Source organism: Telopea speciosissima, chromosome 4 (assembly GCF_018873765.1).
Source record: "Telopea speciosissima isolate NSW1024214 ecotype Mountain lineage chromosome 4, Tspe_v1, whole genome shotgun sequence".
NCBI classification, from domain to species: domain Eukaryota; kingdom Viridiplantae; phylum Streptophyta; class Magnoliopsida; order Proteales; family Proteaceae; genus Telopea; species Telopea speciosissima.
This window is the reverse complement of record NC_057919.1, coordinates 40,719,062-40,738,180: the sequence shown is the minus strand read 5'-3', so window position 1 is coordinate 40,738,180 and position 19,119 is coordinate 40,719,062. Positions and strand designations below refer to the sequence as shown.

General features: G+C 45.2%; 2 long non-coding RNA genes and 1 other non-coding gene across 3 annotated transcripts in view; 1 reads left to right on the top strand and 2 right to left on the bottom strand.

The window, feature by feature from the left end:
- Window positions 1-13,162: 13,162 nt before the first annotated feature.
- Window positions 13,163-19,119, bottom strand: part of LOC122658464 — an 18,989-nt gene continuing 13,032 nt past the window's right edge. Inside the window, exons 2-3 of the long non-coding RNA XR_006332444.1 lie at window positions 16,554-16,556; window positions 13,163-13,173 (exon numbers count right to left, since the gene is read on the bottom strand). This is a non-coding gene — a long non-coding RNA (uncharacterized LOC122658464). The remainder of the gene's footprint in view (window positions 13,174-16,553; window positions 16,557-19,119) is intronic.
- Window positions 17,442-19,119, bottom strand: part of LOC122660625 — a 3,352-nt gene continuing 1,674 nt past the window's right edge. Inside the window, exon 1 of the ribosomal RNA XR_006332735.1 lies at window positions 17,442-19,119. This exon is cut by the window's right edge and continues 1,674 nt beyond it. This is a non-coding gene — a ribosomal RNA (28S ribosomal RNA).
- Window positions 18,835-19,119, top strand: part of LOC122658465 — a 13,468-nt gene continuing 13,183 nt past the window's right edge. Inside the window, exon 1 of the long non-coding RNA XR_006332445.1 lies at window positions 18,835-18,908. This is a non-coding gene — a long non-coding RNA (uncharacterized LOC122658465). The remainder of the gene's footprint in view (window positions 18,909-19,119) is intronic.

The window sequence follows — 19,119 nt, the reverse complement described above, 5'->3', positions numbered from 1 at the left end:
GTCAGGCGGTAGCTGTGTTAGATCTTCTGGAAAAGCATTAGGAAATTCTCTGACGACTTCAAGTTCCTCCAAGGGTTTTATCTTCGTCTCTGTGTCTATCACAGTGGCCAAAAAGCCTTGACATCCTTCATCTAACAATCTTCATTCCTGGAGGGCTGATAAGGTTATCCTCCTGGGTTTCCTTCTTTGTTCACTTTGATAGGTGAGGATTGACCCATCATCCATTTTAAACACTATCTTCTTCTCTGCACACAAGACGTTTGCACCATAGGCAGATAACCAATCCATGCCTAGTATGACGTCAAAATCCTTTATATCCATCTTTATCAACTGTGCGATTAGATTCTTCCCACAAATCCCAATCTGGCAATGGTCGTAGACCCCCTTCAAACTTACAATAGTACCTGTCGGTGTGCTGACTACTAGCTCATGCCCGATGTCTCTCGGTTGATCTTTCATCCTACTCGTAAAAGTGGTAGAAACAAAAGAGTGGATTGCGCCCGAGTCAAATAATACTCGGGCAGGTATGGTTGAGACATTCAGGGTACCTAGGGTTTATAGGTAATTTAGGTTACTTGAAGTAAGCCAATTATTCCCTAAAATTTAGTAGTGTTCAGCAAACTTACCTGTCAATACATCAGGGTTCGCCTCAGCTTCTTCATTTGTCATCGTAAACACCTTTCCTCGCGTCCGATTGTCCCGTGGTTGGAAAGGTCTAGCGTAGGGCTGATTCGGCGAGTTGTTGCCATACCCATGCGATCTGCAAGCTCTAGTCATGTGCCCTTCCTTATTGCACACATAGCACTTATAGGGTGGAACAACAGATGTTGAGGCTTGGCTCACTTGATTTGTTGCTAGTCGGGCTGACGAAGCGACTGTTGGCGCTTGACTCGTACTCAATTGAGCAGGTCGATTGAAAGCGGGGCAGAAAGGGTTTTGACCCACGTTCGGCCTACAATATGGAGTCAGATTAGGGCTTGAACTTGGTCCTCGATAAACTTTATTTGGCCACCCAAAAGTCTATAAGTTATTTGGCCTTTTGTTCAATCCTGGCGACATCGTAGCCTTCTCTTTCTCTTTTTCTTTAAATCTATCTTCCATCGTCTTCACCTTGTCGACCATCTAAGCATAATCCTGGATGTCCATGATTGACAATACTGATCCAATCTCAGTCTTGAGTCCTTTCTCGAATTTCTTTGCCTTACTAACTTCCCCTTTCAGGTGCTCTGGAGCAAAATAGAACAGGTCTTCAAATCGCTGTTGATAATCCAACACTGACTTGGTCCCTTGCACCAGTGCAATGAACTCAGCTTCTTTCCTATCCCTGAAACTCTCTGGGAAGTAGTTCTTAAAGAAAACTTCTTTAAATTGCTCCCATGTGGGATTCGGGTGAGTAGCTTCCAAGTTATGGGTTAGTAGCTTTCCACCAAGCTTTGGCTTCATTCTGCAACTGATAACCCGCACATATCAGCTTCTGTACGTCTGGGCACTCAAGTACTTCAAATGCCTTCTCTAGAGCACTGATCCACTGTTCCGACTGCATTACCTTGGAAGTTATTTTGGAAAACACAGGCGATTGGATTTTCTTGAATCTCTCCATAACCTTGGCGATAGAGTTCTCCGCTAAGTGTTGAGGCATAGGTTGTGGAAATAGTACGGGCCGATTGGGTGGTGGTGGTGGTGGTGCCGCACGTTTATGCATCATGCTTGCAAACTGTGTAGACATCTGACCAAGCAATTCTTGTTGTTGTTGTATGGTCCGCATCATAGTGGTCATCAATGCAGTTACATCGCCGGCTGCCACATTTGGCTGAGGTGCCGCAGTAGTGGCTTGTGCAGCCGCTGGTGCCTCTGACGACACAGCCGATGCCTCAGAATTTTGAGCCTCAGTCCCATTTGGTAGTTTAACCTCCAGTATAACACGAGGTTGTTTCCCTTTGCGACCACCACAAGAACTTCTTCTTGTGTTGACCATTGTGGCTTCTCTGGAAAAAGGAGCATGTTCAATATTCCAATATTGCTCATCAGGGTCAACAATTATTTCCTAGTTAGTGTAGGTACAAACCTAGTCCATAGTTCCAGTGAATTTCATGAGCCGCACCAGTAAGGTGGATTTTTAGATATTTTATCTTTGTTTATTGTGAGCTGTTTCTTTCACTTTGTATCTCGTTTCTCTTTCTTAAACATTTTATGTGATAATATGCTATGCATGACACTATATGAGTGACTTCAACTTTTTAAATAGAAGACTTTTAATTATTTACCTGGTCTAACAGGCAAGCCTCTGCAATTGCCAACTAGTAATGAAGTTCTGCACGTAAAGGTAAGCTATATCACCTCTAATCTTGTCTGCTAAAGATAGGTAAATGGTTCGACCCACAGGTTCACTGACGTCCGCAAGAGCTAAATAAACTACTAGTTGGTTCTCGGCACAGGCTCGTATCTCACATATTCTGATCAGTTTCCTCCTCAGTTGTCTAATGTATCACATGATGCTGGGGTCTCCAGCCTTGGCTGAGGTAATGGATCCTGTCATGGAAAATGGTTCTAAGCATTAGGTTATACTTAATTAAAAGAATTAAGTACATGTCTATTGGAATTTACATAACTAAGAATCAATGAAATATTCTTGGGTTGACTCGAGGTACCTTAGTGTCTAAAGTGTTTTGATTGGCTAGACAACCTATGAGATCCTATTCTTGGCTGACCTGGACTTTGGATAGGGTAAGGTCTATGCTCCCTACACATCGTATATACGTATTACAACATACCTACATATCTATGTTCGGTTTTTCGTAGCATCACACCAATCAGTTCCTAGATAAACAGTATTTGGCACATAGTAATAAATATTTATATACACACATCAATTCTCATTAGTATATATATATATATATATATATATTTATCTATGTTTAGGTACTTACATTAATAAGGAAAACAATTTACATGTGTTCCACTAAAACCCCCAAATAGGAGTTGTATTCCCTTAATGTCATAAAATTTTTGTATTTGCTTAATTAATTGTTATTATTTTTTTTTATAATTTCATAACACGTTAGTGAAAATTTTTATTTCTATGTTTGACAAAGTTATTGTAGGTGAAATCCAAGTTTCCATGTGCTATAACTCAAAAATTAGCAAAATACATTCACTGGGCGATGTCTCTGGGCATTGGATGCATCGCCCAGTGCCATTGCCTAGAGAATCGGGGCGCAGGTATATGAGCCCGAGAGGGGCCCATTTCACTCCTAACTCTGTCTAAACTTCCCTAAACACTTGGAGAAACTCTTTGGAGGGTAGTGTGACTATTCCCACACCAAATCCTCACTTTTCCTTGGGTCTTTTGTGAATCCACGTGTGCCTAGGTAAGGATTCTTGGTTGTTTTTGCTAGTTTAGGTTTTTCTTTGGTTCTTCTTACTTTGGCTAGGGTTTATGCTAAAATTTCCTTGGCCTAACTACTTCCTTTCCTCCCTTTTTGAAGCAAAATGTTTACTAGTCACCATACGGCTAGGAAATCGGTAGCCCGGAAGAGGCTACGAGTTGAGAGTGACCATTGTACATCATCATCGTCTACGGTGCCTCCCTCTTCACCTAGGGACGATTCATCTTCGGGGGAGCCCGAGTTTGACCGGTTCCTCTTCTCTAGGTATGAGCATTTTAAGGATTGGGACAAGTTTAGGTCCCTTAAGATAGTAAATGGTCAAGTGGTCTAGGTGGATGACTTTCACCAATACAGTCTCTTCACTAGGTTCAACATCTTGGGTTGGGCCTCTATGTTGACTCCTACCGAGCCTTGTTATCCTAACTTGGCTCGGTAGTTTTACTGCAATTTGGTGCCATCTGGGGCACAAGAATTTGGGTTGGAGAGTAGGGTGAAGGGAGTGGACATTAGGTTGACCACTGCTTCACTGGCAGGGATTTTGGGTTTACCCAACACTGGAGAGAGGTGTTACTACAATCCTAGGATGGACATTTCTGAGATGTTTTCTTTGGAGACTAGGAGGATGGTCTTCAAAGCACTGATAGGGTCTGAGAGCACACCCAAGTCTGAGGCTTCCTACAAGCCTAGTGCTTGAGTGATTAGTAGGTGTGTTACTTACAACATCTACCCCAAGGGCGGCAATAGGGGTAGCATTTCTATGATGAGGGCTTATATCACATACTGTTTACTCGAAGCTGGTAGAGGGGGTCCGATCATAAACCTCCCATACCTATTACTCCAGGTTATGCTATATCATGCACAGAACCCATCTGATGGGAACGTTCCATATAGGAAGTTCCTTACCTTAGTCTTTTGGAATTTTAAGGTTCCTTTGGCGGGTGAGTATATGGAGAAGGATAGATCCAGGCCTATTGATAAAACCTCAATACTGAAGATGAAGGTGCCAGGGGGTGATCCACCAGAGGATGAGGAGCAGATAGGGATGTAGCAGAGGGATGAGGAGCTGGAGGAGGTGTAGGGTGGTGATGAGCATGATGTGGAGCCAGGAGATATTGAGGGCGAACATGGAGAGGAGCAAGGTGTTGATGAGCAAGATGTGGGTCAGGGCGACTTCGAGGGTGTTGGCACTCAGTTCATAGACTTACTTGCCTATGAGGCGACGGGTGCTACCAATTCTCAGGTTCTAGGGCCTTCTGAGTGGGCGCAGATGATGTCACACTTTCAGGGCCTCAGTACCCAGCTTTCTGACATGGTGACTAGGATGGATTGGGGCTTCACATCATTGGAGAGCAGGGTAGGATCTGTCGAGCATCGCTTGGACTTTTGGGACAGATTCTATCATGTAGATTCACGCCAGACACATCCTCCTTCAAGCGACTTGCCTCCACCGGAGTAGTTCTTTTGACCAGCACTGGTGTCTATGCTACGTGGTTCCGACTTATCTCTTTTTTTAGCTTATGTACTCTTTTTTGTTCAGAATGTATTTAGTTTTAATTTTTTTTCCCAGCTTATGTAAATATCTGAAAGAGGTACTATCAGTCAAACTTATGTAGTGGCTTGGCCACAATTGTCTTTAAATTTAATGGAAATTATGCATATTTTATTTAATTCTACCTCCCCTATAGTTTTTAGTTCTTACATGTTTTAGTATTGGTAGCTTATTAACCCTAATCTACACTCCACGAATGTAGGAAGAGCCTCACGCACTAATACCAAGCTCTGTCACACCCTACACCACCCCTGGGAGGATTAGGTAGGTGACCCGAATTGCGTAACGGCAATCCGCCAAATCCCATAGATCTAGAAGCAGTTATTACATTCACGGATCCACATTCATCACTTTACCATAAGCAAGATCAAAGTGCTACAGATAAACTACAATTACAATAACAGAGAGAAGCGTAGCGATACGGGAAATGATGATAATATATACATACTTATGTTTGTCATGATACATTTCCCAAACTACCTACAAACTGAAAAGTAAAGCTGACAAGAACAAAAGCCAAAGAAAATACATACATATATATACAGGGTGAGCTGGCTCAACCCCAAAAAGAAAGTAAGAAAAACTACAGCTAAACCACGGGTAAGACGGGGATAAACTCCTAACAAAAACAAAAAGGAGTTCCCAAGACAAAAAGCATCAAGTGTACTCCTCAACGGTCTTCATCAATGACCACCGAGAATGCACGCATCATCGGCATGACCTCCATCGGGGTCCACCCCAATATCATCATAATAAATAGGGCTCTCCTCCTCGTAATGAGCCTCCATGCCACAGCAACATCGATCTGCAAAATCATCTAAAGAAAAACATATATAACAGAGTGTGAGCCCCACTGAGCTCGTGAGCAAAACATATCATCATGCATGCAGGTGAAACCTCAATCCACATGATCCTACATGATATGCAAGTCTAGAATTGTTATTAGCCACCTAGCAATACAACTAAGTCAGGTCGGTGCTACTACAATCCCCAATACATGTATCCCTGGTGCGGACTTGGTTACCCCTTCCCACGATACACCCATTTAGTTGTCGGAGAGGACAAGTTAGCTCCCGCATTCGTTCACCAAGGTCAGCCTGACCAGCCCTCTGTGATTAACCTATAGGGCAATCCATCACTTTTCTCTTCTCTTTTCTTTCCTGGCTTATAGCCCATATTCACCATTCCGGTGCAAACACATTTCTTTCTTTTCATTTCATTTTTTTTCTCATATACACATTTGGTCACCCTCACAGGCATCCAACACCTTAACCCCTATTGGCAAGGGTGCATAGCATGGGTGATGAAACTCTAACCCCATGTCTATATGGCATCGTATGAGTCAGGTGGTGTCAATCGCATCCCATACTACGGGCTACCACAGGCCTCATTTCCAAGCCGACTACGACATCTAGTCTAACATTCACAATCATCAGATAATGTTCACAGTGTTGATCAACAGACAATCATTGTGCAGTAATTTTAGTAAATGAATAGAATTAAATAACACAGCATTTAAGATTCAAGAATTATTTGCCAGCATACAGTTACATATGCATATATGATTATACTTCACTCACTTGGGTCTGTTTCTAAAAACTCGGTGGTAATTTCAGTTCCAACATCAGTCTTGTTCTAGGCCTCAAGCGCGGGATCAAATCCTAGATATAAATCAGAAACTGTTATTTTAATATTTCAATCTATCTCTGGTGATCCTAGGGTTAACCTAAGCTCACTGGGTTGACCCGGTGTTCAGTTGGATTTCACTTGGAATTCTCTAGGCCTTACACTGGGCCTTAGGCCTATGTCCCGGTGCATCATCCAGAGATGGTGGTCTAGGGGTAAAATGGTCATTTACAGTATCAGTACCTGAACCTAGGTCAAAATAGGCTTATAGTGTTGTCCTCAACTTGGCATTGCTGTAGGGCTAAGCATAAGCAGGGTTTCCAAGTCCTGCGGGGCTCACTTGGGTTCCTAAGCCAATCCTTCATAAGGACAAATGTGGAGAGGGGCTTTTAGGTCATTTTCCACCTTCCCATACTATGCCATGGCCAATGGGTGAGGTCCCCCAAGTCAGAATTCCAAAACAGCAGTGTTTTACTCACTGGGCGAGGGCTCTGGAAGTTGTGTGCATCGCCCAATGCATCGCCCAGAGTCTTCAAATCGACATCTGGTTGAGATTCCTAGGTTGTTGATAATGGGCAGTGCCCAAATCATCACCCCTTGCTAGGATGCTAGGTGACCCCTGGGGTGATCCTCAATACGGTCCATGTGGATTTTCCACTGGGCCCACCACTTGGCTATCAGAGGCTGCCCAAACAGCCCAGTGAATAGTAGCATAGGGTTTTCTTCAGGTATGAAACTCAGTTTTAGCTATATGTTAAGCTGAAAACAGGTGTAAAATGGTGATTCAAGGCTGCTACCACCTAGGGCTTCGTCCCATGCAGCCAGGGCTTGCATCTAGGGTTCCAAACAGCTATCCAACTGTGAATTAGGGCAGTGCAGCCATGCAAAGCCAGTATCGGTTCTAGATCTGTGTTACAGATGTATAATACATCATAAAATACTTAGATCTTCCATGCATCAGGTTTGCATGGTAGATCTGAGGCCATCCAGAGCATTTCCTAGTTGTTCTGGGCTGTCAGAGGGTAAGAACACATCAACACAAGCATCAACAAAGAAACCAGTATGTGTGAGCAAGGATTATATACCTGTATAGCTGTTTGGATGCTCGGTTCCAGCCTTGGATGGGTGGCAGCCCCTCCTTCCCTTCCTTCTTCTTCTTTCTTCTTCTCCTTCCTCTTCTTTTCTCTCCCATGAAATGAATAGTAGCCAAGGGTTTAAAATGAACCCAAGGCACTTGTATTTATATCCCAGCCTTGACTAAGGTCTGTTTGGCTGTTCAAGGTCTATTTTTAAAATGCATTTTTAACTGCATTTATAGCTACTCTAGGCTCTCAGGTGGGGTCCACAGTGAACCAAGGGTATGAGGTGGTCCCTCAGACTCCCCTTTATCTATAGAGGGTGCCTATGTCCATTCTGGGTGGTCCCCATAATTTAAAATCAAGTTAATATGCTATTTTGCACACTGGGCGATGTCTCTGGGCATTGTCTGCATCGCCCAGAGATTTCAGTAAGGCTGAATCTCAGTGGGGCTTGCACAAGGGTTTAACCCTTGGTTAGGGCATTGTCCCCACATGCCATTTAGAGGTTTTTACATACTTTTTCAGAGGTGGATCCCACAGTTATGGGGAGGAGAGAGATTACTTGGGGTCCAGGCTATACATAATGCTGTGAGCTGTACAGTTGCAAGGGCCAGTGATCCATCTACTGACAGGCATATAGGATGATCCACATTGGGTTTCTTCATCAATCCAAATCACTAGAGTAATACTCCACAGTGTTCTTGGTTGCCTGGTCAGGGGTTCCTGTTCTCCAATCAAAATTCCAGTCAGTCAGGAGCAGGGTTTGACAACTGGCCTACCCAACACCGTAACCCAATATAACAATGTAAAGCATCATATCCACATTTCATCAATTCATATCCCACAATATTTCATATGCAAGATGCAACATAGAAAAATGAATGCAAACACATAAACCAATATGTTAATCTATATAAATGCATCTCTATATGTATATATATCAAGCCCAAACATTACCCAAAACCCACTCACAGTTTGTTTGCTCGCCGTTCGGTGTGTTCGATAAGATTTACCTTGGTGCATGCACTCTTGTAGTGGTTAGGTAACCTAGGGATGTGTGAGAATAGTGTTAGAAATGTATAGGTGGGTCCCATGAAGGGTCCCAACAGTTTATTTAAAGTTTGGGTCAAAACAGCAGGGGCAGATGAAGGAACGGAGTCAGCCAGGTGAGTCTGGTCATTCCCCTACCACCATTCCTTTGAAATCTGAGAAAATTTCCACCTTCAGCCCTTCATCCATGGAACCACAAGGGTCCCAGGGTTAGGGAGGTGAGTCCAAACCTTCGTTGGAGGTCCTAAACATCTAGCCCTTTATAGGACTTAGAGGATTCAAAGGATTGGATCCAACTCCAAGCTCTTCCCCAAGTGTTACAGACAAGTAATTCTAAATATGAAATCCTTAAGTCAGTCTGATTCCCAGCCTTTTTCTTGAGATCCAATAGTCTCAAGAGCAAGGGCAAGGTGTTCTAAACCTTCCTAAGGGCATAATGTCTCATATCATTCATTGGTCTTGGGAGATCCCATAGATTGGTCTCTCCTTAGGATTTTCCATTTTTAGGTTGAGGTCACAAGTGCCTTAGGAGAACAAGGGGTTTTGAGGGCATCAAGGGTAGACCTTGGCACCTCGATAGGTCAATTAATTAATACATTTAGGGGGGCCACTTTAGGTGGTAATTAACCCCCATTAATATTTATTAAGTCTTACATAAGCAGCCACAATGTGGGCGAGGTCACTGGATTACAATCATGTTCCTATGTTACTGTCAAAACACATTAGCTAGGTTTGGGTCCACTTTTGGGGGTCTTTTGTTTGGATTGGGTCTACCATTTCTGCATAGAAAATGTATCCCTTTGAGTCTATTTTACAACACAACTTGAATCACGTCGATATGATATGTATAGACAAAGTTACGGCCAAAATACTAAACATTGGTCATGTTGTAAAACTGCGAGCGGATCCATGGACGGATTCTGTTGTGTGAGTCTGCCCATGCATCCTTTAGAACCCTGAGACACACCCAAGACACATCCAAGATGGGTGGATCCATGGGTAGATGCATGATTCTAAGTCCGCTGCTGAGTCCGCTCGCAGTAGGACTGAGTTTTTCAACTCCGAAGTTCATCCAAATTGGTTCCCAAGGACCCCAATGGCTTTAAGGCTTGTAGGGATGACTTCCAAGGTTCATTAGGGTCCCAAATATCCTAATGGCGCAAAGCATTAAGCCATCTATGGTCTACATCTAATCCCTTAATCCAAACTTGGGTTTTTGGGTGAAATCCCTAAATGTTCATGACTTGGGTTGTATAGCACAACATTGGGAGGATTAAAGGTGTGCAAATGCATCCCAAAGGGACTACAATCATCCCTTCAACAAGAACATTGGGTCCCAAGTGGATCCCAAGATAAACCCAAGCTCCAAAATCCCAAAACCTAAACTAGAAATTAGAAAAATAGAGAGGGAGAGTTGGAAATCACTCACCTCCAATGGAGAACAAGATCCTAGGGCTAGGTGAGCCCCCTTGAACCTCCTTCCTTATACCTCTCCTTCTGCTCCTCTTCCTTTTTTTCCTTTCCTTCTTCTCCTTCTTCCTTCTCTACCTTTCTTTTTCTTCTTTCTTTATCCGAACAGCAAGAGGGGAGGAAGGAGATGAGGTGTAGGAGGAGAGGAGGATAGCAGCTTACTCTCTTCTTCATCTTCTTCTTCATCTTCTTCTTCTTCTTCTTCTTCTTCTCTTTCTTGTCCGGTTTCAGCAATTGGGAGAAATGAAAGAGCTTAAGAGCTCATGCCCTTCTCTTATGACTTGAAATGGGCCTTAAGGCATGTTTGCCTAGGTCTCTAAAACCCAAAACCCATTTTAACTTAAGTTAGGCCTTAGGGCCAGTTTGGTTAAGGCTCTTAGATCCAATTAGTTAGGGTGTGTTTGGTTTGGGTCCATGCCTCACTAGCCCTATTAGCCCTTAAGCCTTGTTTGGTTTTGAGTTAAATATAAAACTCATTAATGCTTTAAGTTAAGTCTTGTGGGTCCACTTTTATGGCTTAATTAACAATTTAATAGTAAGGGTGAGGGTCCATCTTGTCCAAGGGTCTGATTATAGTGTCCAGGACACAGGAATGTGGGTCCCACAGGAAAATAAACCAAAATGGCTGATGACAGCATGGGCGGATTATCAATCGGATTCACCAACAGTGGATCCGGCCGTGACTCTGGTGCTACTATCGTGGCCCAAACTCCAAGGAAAGTTGAGGGGCTTTGGCCCACACTTCAAAAACTTCGAGGGGATTCTTATTATAATATACTAGGTTCAAGGTCTTTAATGTTGACCATTGCCACCATGGCATTACCCTTTGGGTATGGTCTAAATTGCCCGGGGGTATTAGGGTATATTTCGGGTGCGGTTGTAACATATAGACTTAACCACGACATCAACAATATATACTTCCAAAAAATGGCCAATCATGTCATGGAAAATGAGGTTCATTCCCCTTTGGTAGGTGCCCCAGCGTTCTTCAAGCCAAAGGGCATCACAACTCACTCAAACGTCCCAAGGGCCCGAGGACATCTTAAGGCCTTTTTGGACACGTCCTCCTCGGCAATAAATATTTGATTTTACCCTGAATGTCCATCCATAAATGATGGGATCTAATGTTTTACGGCCGAGTTGACCAGCATTTCTGCCATCGGCATTGGATACTCATCTTTGGGTGTCACGGCACTCAGGTCTCGAAAGTCTATATAGACTCTCAACTTCCCGTTCTTCTTAAGGATTGGAACGACGTTAGCCAACTACTGGACATTGCAAATTGGCCAAATAAACCCTGCCTTAAGAAGCCTCTGAATCTCGTCCTTAATTTTTGCCACAACCTCAGGCGCCATGCGCCTAGAGAGTTGCTTAACCGGTTTACATGCTTCCAGGATAGGTAAACGGTGCTCAACAAGACTCCGGTCTAAACCAAGCAATTCGGTATAGTCCCAAGCAAAACAATCTTTATATTCCATTAACAAGTTTACAATTTACGCCCGGAATCCCAGAACAACTAAGCCACTAACAAACGTTGGCCTCTTGACATCCGTAGAGCCTAAGTCAATCTCCTCGAGTGGATCTTAGACTTCGGCCAACGTCTCTTCCATCTTAGGTGGCGCTGTCCAGAGATGTTTCAATTCAAAACCTTGGCTTGGGCCTTCACCATTTATAGAGCACTCAGCCATGTGGGCCTGAGCCGGTACCAAACATTGTTCCAGATTGTAGAGACTCAGCCTCTTTATTATATTTAGTGCTACGCCTTCCTTCTCAAGTCCCCTATCCATCAAACTTCACTTTGCTCAGTGCAAGCCCGTCGATACCTGATGGCCTAAATAGCCTAGAAAGGGCGTAGCTCAACTGCTCAGCATCCTCAGCCACTGTCGAGGTCGTTGCCATCGTCGTCGATCTACTGTACTCGTCCTAACCAATGAACGTAATGGGGTAATCTCTCCACCGTAAAGCTTGGCTTCCGTGTGATTTGTGTTAACGAGGAAAGCCCTACTGTCAGCACTCACCCACTCAATCTTTCCTTTGTCATTCCAAAAAACCAACATCTGATGGAGAGACGATGGGATGCAGCTGTTAGCGTGGATCTAATCTCGTCCCAATAAAGCATTATAATTGGCATCAGCGTCCATGACAAAGAAAGTGGTCTAGGATTCCTTACCTCCAATTCCTGAGATAAATCGGGAGTATCCCTTTTGGCTTGGAAGCACTGCCTAGAAAGTTGGTAACTGAAACATCTATCGACAGGAGCTCAACCTCATCATGGCCTAAACGCTTCATCATCCTTGAGGGGAGTATGTTAACCGCGGCTCCATTATCGACCAAAACTCGTGAAACAGACTTCTCGTTCATCTGGACATTGATGTACAAAGGCTTCAAATGTTGTGTCATCTCTTTGCTAGGCTTCTCAAAACTCACGCTCGACTGGGTGGACTGTTACCCCTTGGACACTGGCCCTGAGTCAGTCACGCCTATTGTCAACAAACCGTGAGGAACGGGGCTTTCTACCACACTTTTTGGATCAACACCCATAATCAGAGGACCGCCGTCTTCTTCCTCAAACTCCTTGTCAACGACATCCACGATCTCACAACTTGACTGGTACATCTGTGGTAAAACATAAACCATATTGGCCAGGGCCTTGATCCGGACCGGGGTCTTCACCGGAATCGTACCAATCATCATGGTCTTGGTGTACCTTTGAAGCTCAAAATCATCGGTATACTCCTGCTCCAAATAGTTGGATGTCCCTTTCTTAAGGGAAGAGGACTCAGACTTGGTCAGACCCTTTTCTTCTCCTGCCGAGGCAAGATAACCTAAGGCCAGCTATTGATCTATCTCGAAACTCTCATCAGATTCCTTGCCTAAGGTCGGAGGCTTCATCTTGGCCAACATCTTCCCATTTCCCTTTGAAGGGGGCTTGACTGTCTATTGGCTGCTTTCTTTGCAGGCCTTAGGCTATCCCGTGGAAAGCGAGGTCTCTCCACAATCATCCCTCGGGAGCCTGCGTACTTGGCACCTCCGCTCCTCCCTAGATGGGAGAGTGTCCTCGCGGTCAGGTGGTCCTTCGAGCTGGCAATGCACTGTGGCTAGCTACCTTTGCCATTTGTGTTTCTGAGTTCTGGTCATCCTCCTCCCTTGGTCGAAAGGGAACTTTGGATGTCTAGCCACATTCCAATGATATTCCCTCTTTGTCCTCGATCGGAGTATCACCATCCTGGGTGGATAGGGAGTGGAAAACCCCCTTGGTGAGCCCTCTCGTGCTTCCTGCTCTGGTACGATAATAGCAAATTGCAAACGTGTTGGCGCCAACGTTGATGGTCTTGCCACTCGGTCCTTGGCAGATGGCCATGGTCGTGGCCTTCTTTCCAGTCTACCGGTTAACTAACGGTCCGGACCTTCTTCAATGAACCATCTTTTTTACCTTGGCTCTAGCTGTCGTAGGGGCTCTCTTGACCGTCCGGCCTTGGCCTGACTTGTTTGGTAGGCCCTTGGCCTGACCATTTTACCCCTAGACCACCATCTTTGGATGATGCACCGGGACATAGGCCTAAGGCCCAATGGAAGGCCTAGAGAATTCCAAGTGAAAACCAACTGAACACCGGGTCAACCCAGTGAGCTTAGGTTAACCCTAGGATCACCAGAGATAGATTGAAATATTGAAATAATAGTTTCTAATTTATATCTAGGATTTGATCCTGCACTCGAGGCCTACAACCAGAGTGCTGTTGGAACTGAAATTGCAATCGAGTTTTTAGAAACAGACCTAGGTGAGTGAAGTATTATCATATATGCAAGTGTAACTGTATGCCGACAAATAATTCTTGAATCTTAAATGCTGTGTTATTTAATTCTGTTCATTTACTCAAATTACTGCACAATGATTGTCAGTTGATCAACACTGTGAATATTTTCTGATGATTGTGAATGTTAGACTAGATGCCGTAGTCGGCTTGGAAATGAGGCCTGTGGTAGCCCGTAGTATGGGATGCGGTTGACACCACCTAACTCATACGATGCCATATAGACATGGGGTTAGAGTTTCATCACCCGTGCTACGCACCCTTGCCAACAGGGGTTAAGGTGTTGGATGCCTATGAGGGTGACCAAATGTGTATATGAGAAAAGAAATGAAATGAAAAGAAAGAAATGTGTTTGCACCGGAATGGTGATTATGGGCTATAAGCCAGGAAAGAAAAGAAAAGAGAAAAGTAGTAGATTGCCCTACAGGTTAATCATAGAGGGCTGGTCGGGCTGACCTTGGTGAATGAATGCGGGAGCTGACTGGTCCTCTCCGACAACTCAATAGGTGTATCGCAGGAAGGGGTAACCAAGCCCACACCAGAGATACATGTATTGGGTATTGTAGTAGCACTGACCTGACTTAGTTGTATTGCTAAGTGGCTAATAACTAATCTAGACTTGCATATCATGTAGGATCATGTGGATTGAGGTTGCACGTGCATGCATGATGATATGTTTTGCTCATGAGCTCAATGGGGCTCACACTCTGTTATATATGTTTTTCTTTAGATGATTTTGCAGATCGATGCCGCTGTGGCATGGAGGCTCATTACAAGGAGAGCCCTAGTTATTATGATGATATTGGTGTGGACCCCAACGGAGGTCATGCCGATGATGCGTGCATTCTCAGTAGTCATTGATGAAGACCGTTGAGGAGTGCACTTGATGCTTTTTGTCTTGGGAACTCCTTTTTGTTTTTGTTAGGAGTTTATCCCCGTCTTGCCTGTGGTTTAGTTGTAGTTTTTCTTACTTTCTTTTTGTGGTTGAGCCAGCTCACCTTGTATATATATGCATGTATTTTCTTTGGCTTTTGTTCTTGTCAGCTTTACTTTTTAGTTTGTGGGTAGTTTGGGAAATGTATCTGGACAAACATATGTATGTATATATTATCATCATTTCCCGTATCGCTATGCTTCTCTCTATTATTGTAATTATAGTTTATCTGTAGCACTCGGATCTTGCTTATGGTAAAGTGATGAATGTGGATCTGTGAATGTAATAACTACTTCTAGATCCGTGGGATTTGGTGGATTGCCGTTACACAATTTAGGTCACCTACCTAATCCTCCTAGGGGGTGGTTTGGGGTGTGACATCATCAACCTAGCCCAATGTTCAAGTCCATGGACTTGCAAGTTAGGCCTATGGGCCTTTGTTGTGTGGGCCGTGACACTCTCCCCCGCCTAAGTTGACGACGCCCTCGTCGCAACCTTCTTGCAAGATTGAGCCACATCCACCTTCCCTTTAGGTGGTGATTGTTTATGCATCCCTGATGGCTTGATGTCCTTACATCCATCAAGGGCCTGCTTAGTAGGACTTGCTTCCATATCTACAAGGCTGTCTTCCTTAGCTCTAGACGATACACCAAGAGTGGAGTCTTTGAGCTTCTTTCCCTCTTCCTCAAGTTGCATCGCTGTCAAGAGCTTAGCACTCCCCTTGGTCCCTAACACCGTTGGGACCATACATGGAGCACCTTCTAAGGAAATCCATGCCAAGCACCACTTGATAGTCATCCATGGGCACCACTGATAGATCCATGGTGCCTCTCCACGTCCCTATTCGCATCTTGACCCCTCGAGCATCACCTTCTATGGGATGAGCTTGGGAGTTAACCGCCTTCAGCCATCCTCCCTCTTTGGACACCCGTAGTCCAAGCTTCTTTGCCACCTCCGTCGAGACAACAAAGTTGTGTGTAGCGCTTGTGTCGACCATAGCACGCGAGGGCTTCTTGTTGATGTGCACCTTCACATACATAAGCCCCTTTTGATAGGTAATGGCCTTGACCTCCGTCGCCTTAGCCTTGATGGCACCCAATTGTTGTGGAGACCCCATGTGTGCTTCGTCTTCACCCTTCTCAAGTAGGGCATTGAGAGCTTTCCTCTTGGGGCAGTCCCCTAGCCCAGTGTGGCCCATCGCATAAGAAGCACTTATCTTTTGAAGTGAACTTGTCCTTCTTATGCTACTTGGACTTATCCTACTTGCTTGCAGGGGTATTGCTATTTCCTTCTTTGGGAGGGTATTTCTTGGGACCCTTCTCTCCCCCACCATTTCCTCCATTACTGCCTTTCTTGGCCTTGGTGTTGTCGTCCCTCCTAAACTCCACCAATGACTCCACCGCTGTTATGGCCGAAGCAAGATCTTGCATGCCTCGGTGTTGTAGTTCTTGCACATCCCAGTTTTGGAGACCATCCAGGAAGTTGAACAATAATTCCTCGTCTGTCATACTCAGGACATCGAGCGCAAGTGTGGTGAACTCTTTGACATAGTCCCGAAGAAGGTAGCATTCTCGGGATAGAATTGCCTTTTAAGTCCCTTCTTTAAACTATCCCCGGTATCTATGGTGCACATACCTTTTTCAATACCTTCTACGCCAGCATAGAGATGTTGTATTGGTGAGGTAGAGTGTAGCCGTCCGTCCCTTAGTAGGTTCATCCTCGAGTGCCATCCCCTCAAAGTACCTCTCCGTTTGCCACAAGAAGTTGTTGATTTCTTGTGCGTCTCTCTTCCCGTCGAACGCCTTGGGCATTGGTACCTCCACCCTAGGCACCTCACATGACATGAGGTAGTGGCTCCCCCGACCGCTATCCTCCTACACATGGTCTAATCTGCTTGCACTTCATTGATGCGAGCATCCACCTTGCCAATGCTACCCACACTTGAGCTTTGAAGGTGGCAAACTCCTCCTTTTGGTTATGCACTATGGTGTGCGAGGTAGTCAGCCATGCTGGGCAATGATGTATGAGGCAGTGCCACAGCCATGCTGGGTAGCCTTGTGCGAGGCAGTGCTGCCATGGTGGGCGGCCTTGTGCGAGGAAGTGCATCCATGATGGGCGGTCGTGTGCGAGGGAGTGCAACATGTCAGCCATACTGGACAGCCTCATGCAGCACCCATGGCCACAGATAGGAACACAGTAGTAGGGCACCACAGCTTGGGCATTAAATATTTACACCACACTTGGGGGCACACGCGCTTGGTCTACAACTCTATGGTGCCACACCTTGATCACAACCTGGGCACATAGGCACCATACTATGGGATGTAGGTACAACTTGGGGAATCCACCTAGGCACATTACACATAATAAGGCACTGCAGCATGCGATTTTTTTATCTTAGCGCAATTGGGTGGTAGGCGCTTAGGGGCATATAGTGTTACGTCATTTATGAGTGTGCATGGCTAGTGCAGTAGCACAGCTTCAGGGAGGTACAAGATAGAGTTGTAAAAAGGTTGGGGAGGGGAAGGGGGAGGGACGAATCAATGTGACACGGGGCTGAATCTCAGTGGATCGTGGCAGCAAGGCCACTCTGCCACTTATAATACCCTGTCGCATATTTAAGTCATCTGCAAAGGATTCTACCTGTCACCCGACAAGAATTACGCTTCAAGGCTGCCCCACGCAACACGTCCATCACGGGGGCTTGGCCAACGACACATGCCTCTGGGAGTCGGGAGGCCCCTACTACGGGTTGGAAAATAGGCGACGGGGGCATGCGTCGCTTCTTTAGCCTGGATTTTGACTTAGAGGCATTTAGTCAAAACCCGGCACATGGTAGCTTCACGCCACTGGCTTTTCAACCAAGCGCGATGACCAATTGTGTGAATCAACGGTTCCTCTCATACTAGGTTGAATTACTATCGCGACACTATCATCAGTAGGGTAAAACTAACCTGTCTCATGACGGTCTAAACCAAGCTCACGTTCCCTATTGGTGGGTGAACAATCCAACACTTGGTGAATTCTGCTTCACAATGATAGGAAGAGCCGACATCGAAGGATAAAAAAGCAACGTTACTATGAACGCTTGGATGCCACAAGCCAGTTATCCCGGTGGTAACTTTTCTGACACCTCTAGCTTCAAATTCTGAAGGTCTAAAGGATCGATAGGCCACGCTTTCACGGTTCGTATTTGTATTGGAAATTAGAATCAAACGAGCTTCTACCCTTTTGTTCCACACGAGATTTTTGTTCTCGTTGAGCTCATCTTAGGACACCTGCTTTATCTTTTAACCGATGTGCCGCCCCAGCCAAACTCCCCACCTGACAATGTCCTTCGAGTGAATCAGCCTGCCTAGGTAGGCCTTAGGTCCAAAAGGAGGGGCGTAGCCCCGCCTCAGACTCACGGAGTAAGTAAAATAACGTTAAAAATAGCGGTATTTCACTTTTGCCTTAAGGCTCCCACTTATCCTACACCTCCCAAGTCATTCCACAAAGTCAGACTAGAGTCAAGCTCAACAGGGTCTTCTTTCCCCGCTGATTCTGCCAAGCCCGTTCCCTTGGCTGTGGTTTTGCTGGATAGTAGACAGGGACAATGGGAATCTTGTTAATCCATTCATGCGCTTCACGAATTAGATGATGAGGCTTTTGGCTACCTTAAGAGAGTCATAGTTACTCCCGCCGTTTACCTGCGCTTGGTTGAATTTCTTCACTTTGACATTCAGAGCACTGGGTAGAAATCACATTGCTTAAGCATCCGCTGGGACAATCGCAATGCTTTGTTTTAATTAAATAGTCAGATTCCCCTTGTCCGTATAAGTTCTAAGTCGATTGTTTGACCCTCGGGGAGGGCCCTCGAGGGGGCCGTTCCCAATCCGTCCCCCGATCGGCACGCGGTGACCCGCTCTCGTTATAGAAGTAGCTCAAGCAGTCCGTTGATAGCCGATGGGTTCAAGACTGGGACCCCCGTGCCTAGCCCTCAGAGCCAATCCTTTTCCCAAGGTTACAGATCCATTTTTCCGACTTCCCTTAACTACATTGTTCCATCGACCAGAGGCTGTTCACTTTGGAGACCTGATGAGGTTATGAGTACGACCAGGCGTTGTTGGAACTCGGTCCTCCAGATTTTAAAGGGCCGTCGGGGGCGTACAGGACACCACGCGACGTGCGGTGCTCTTCCAGCCGCTGGACCCTACCTCCGACTGAGCCGTTT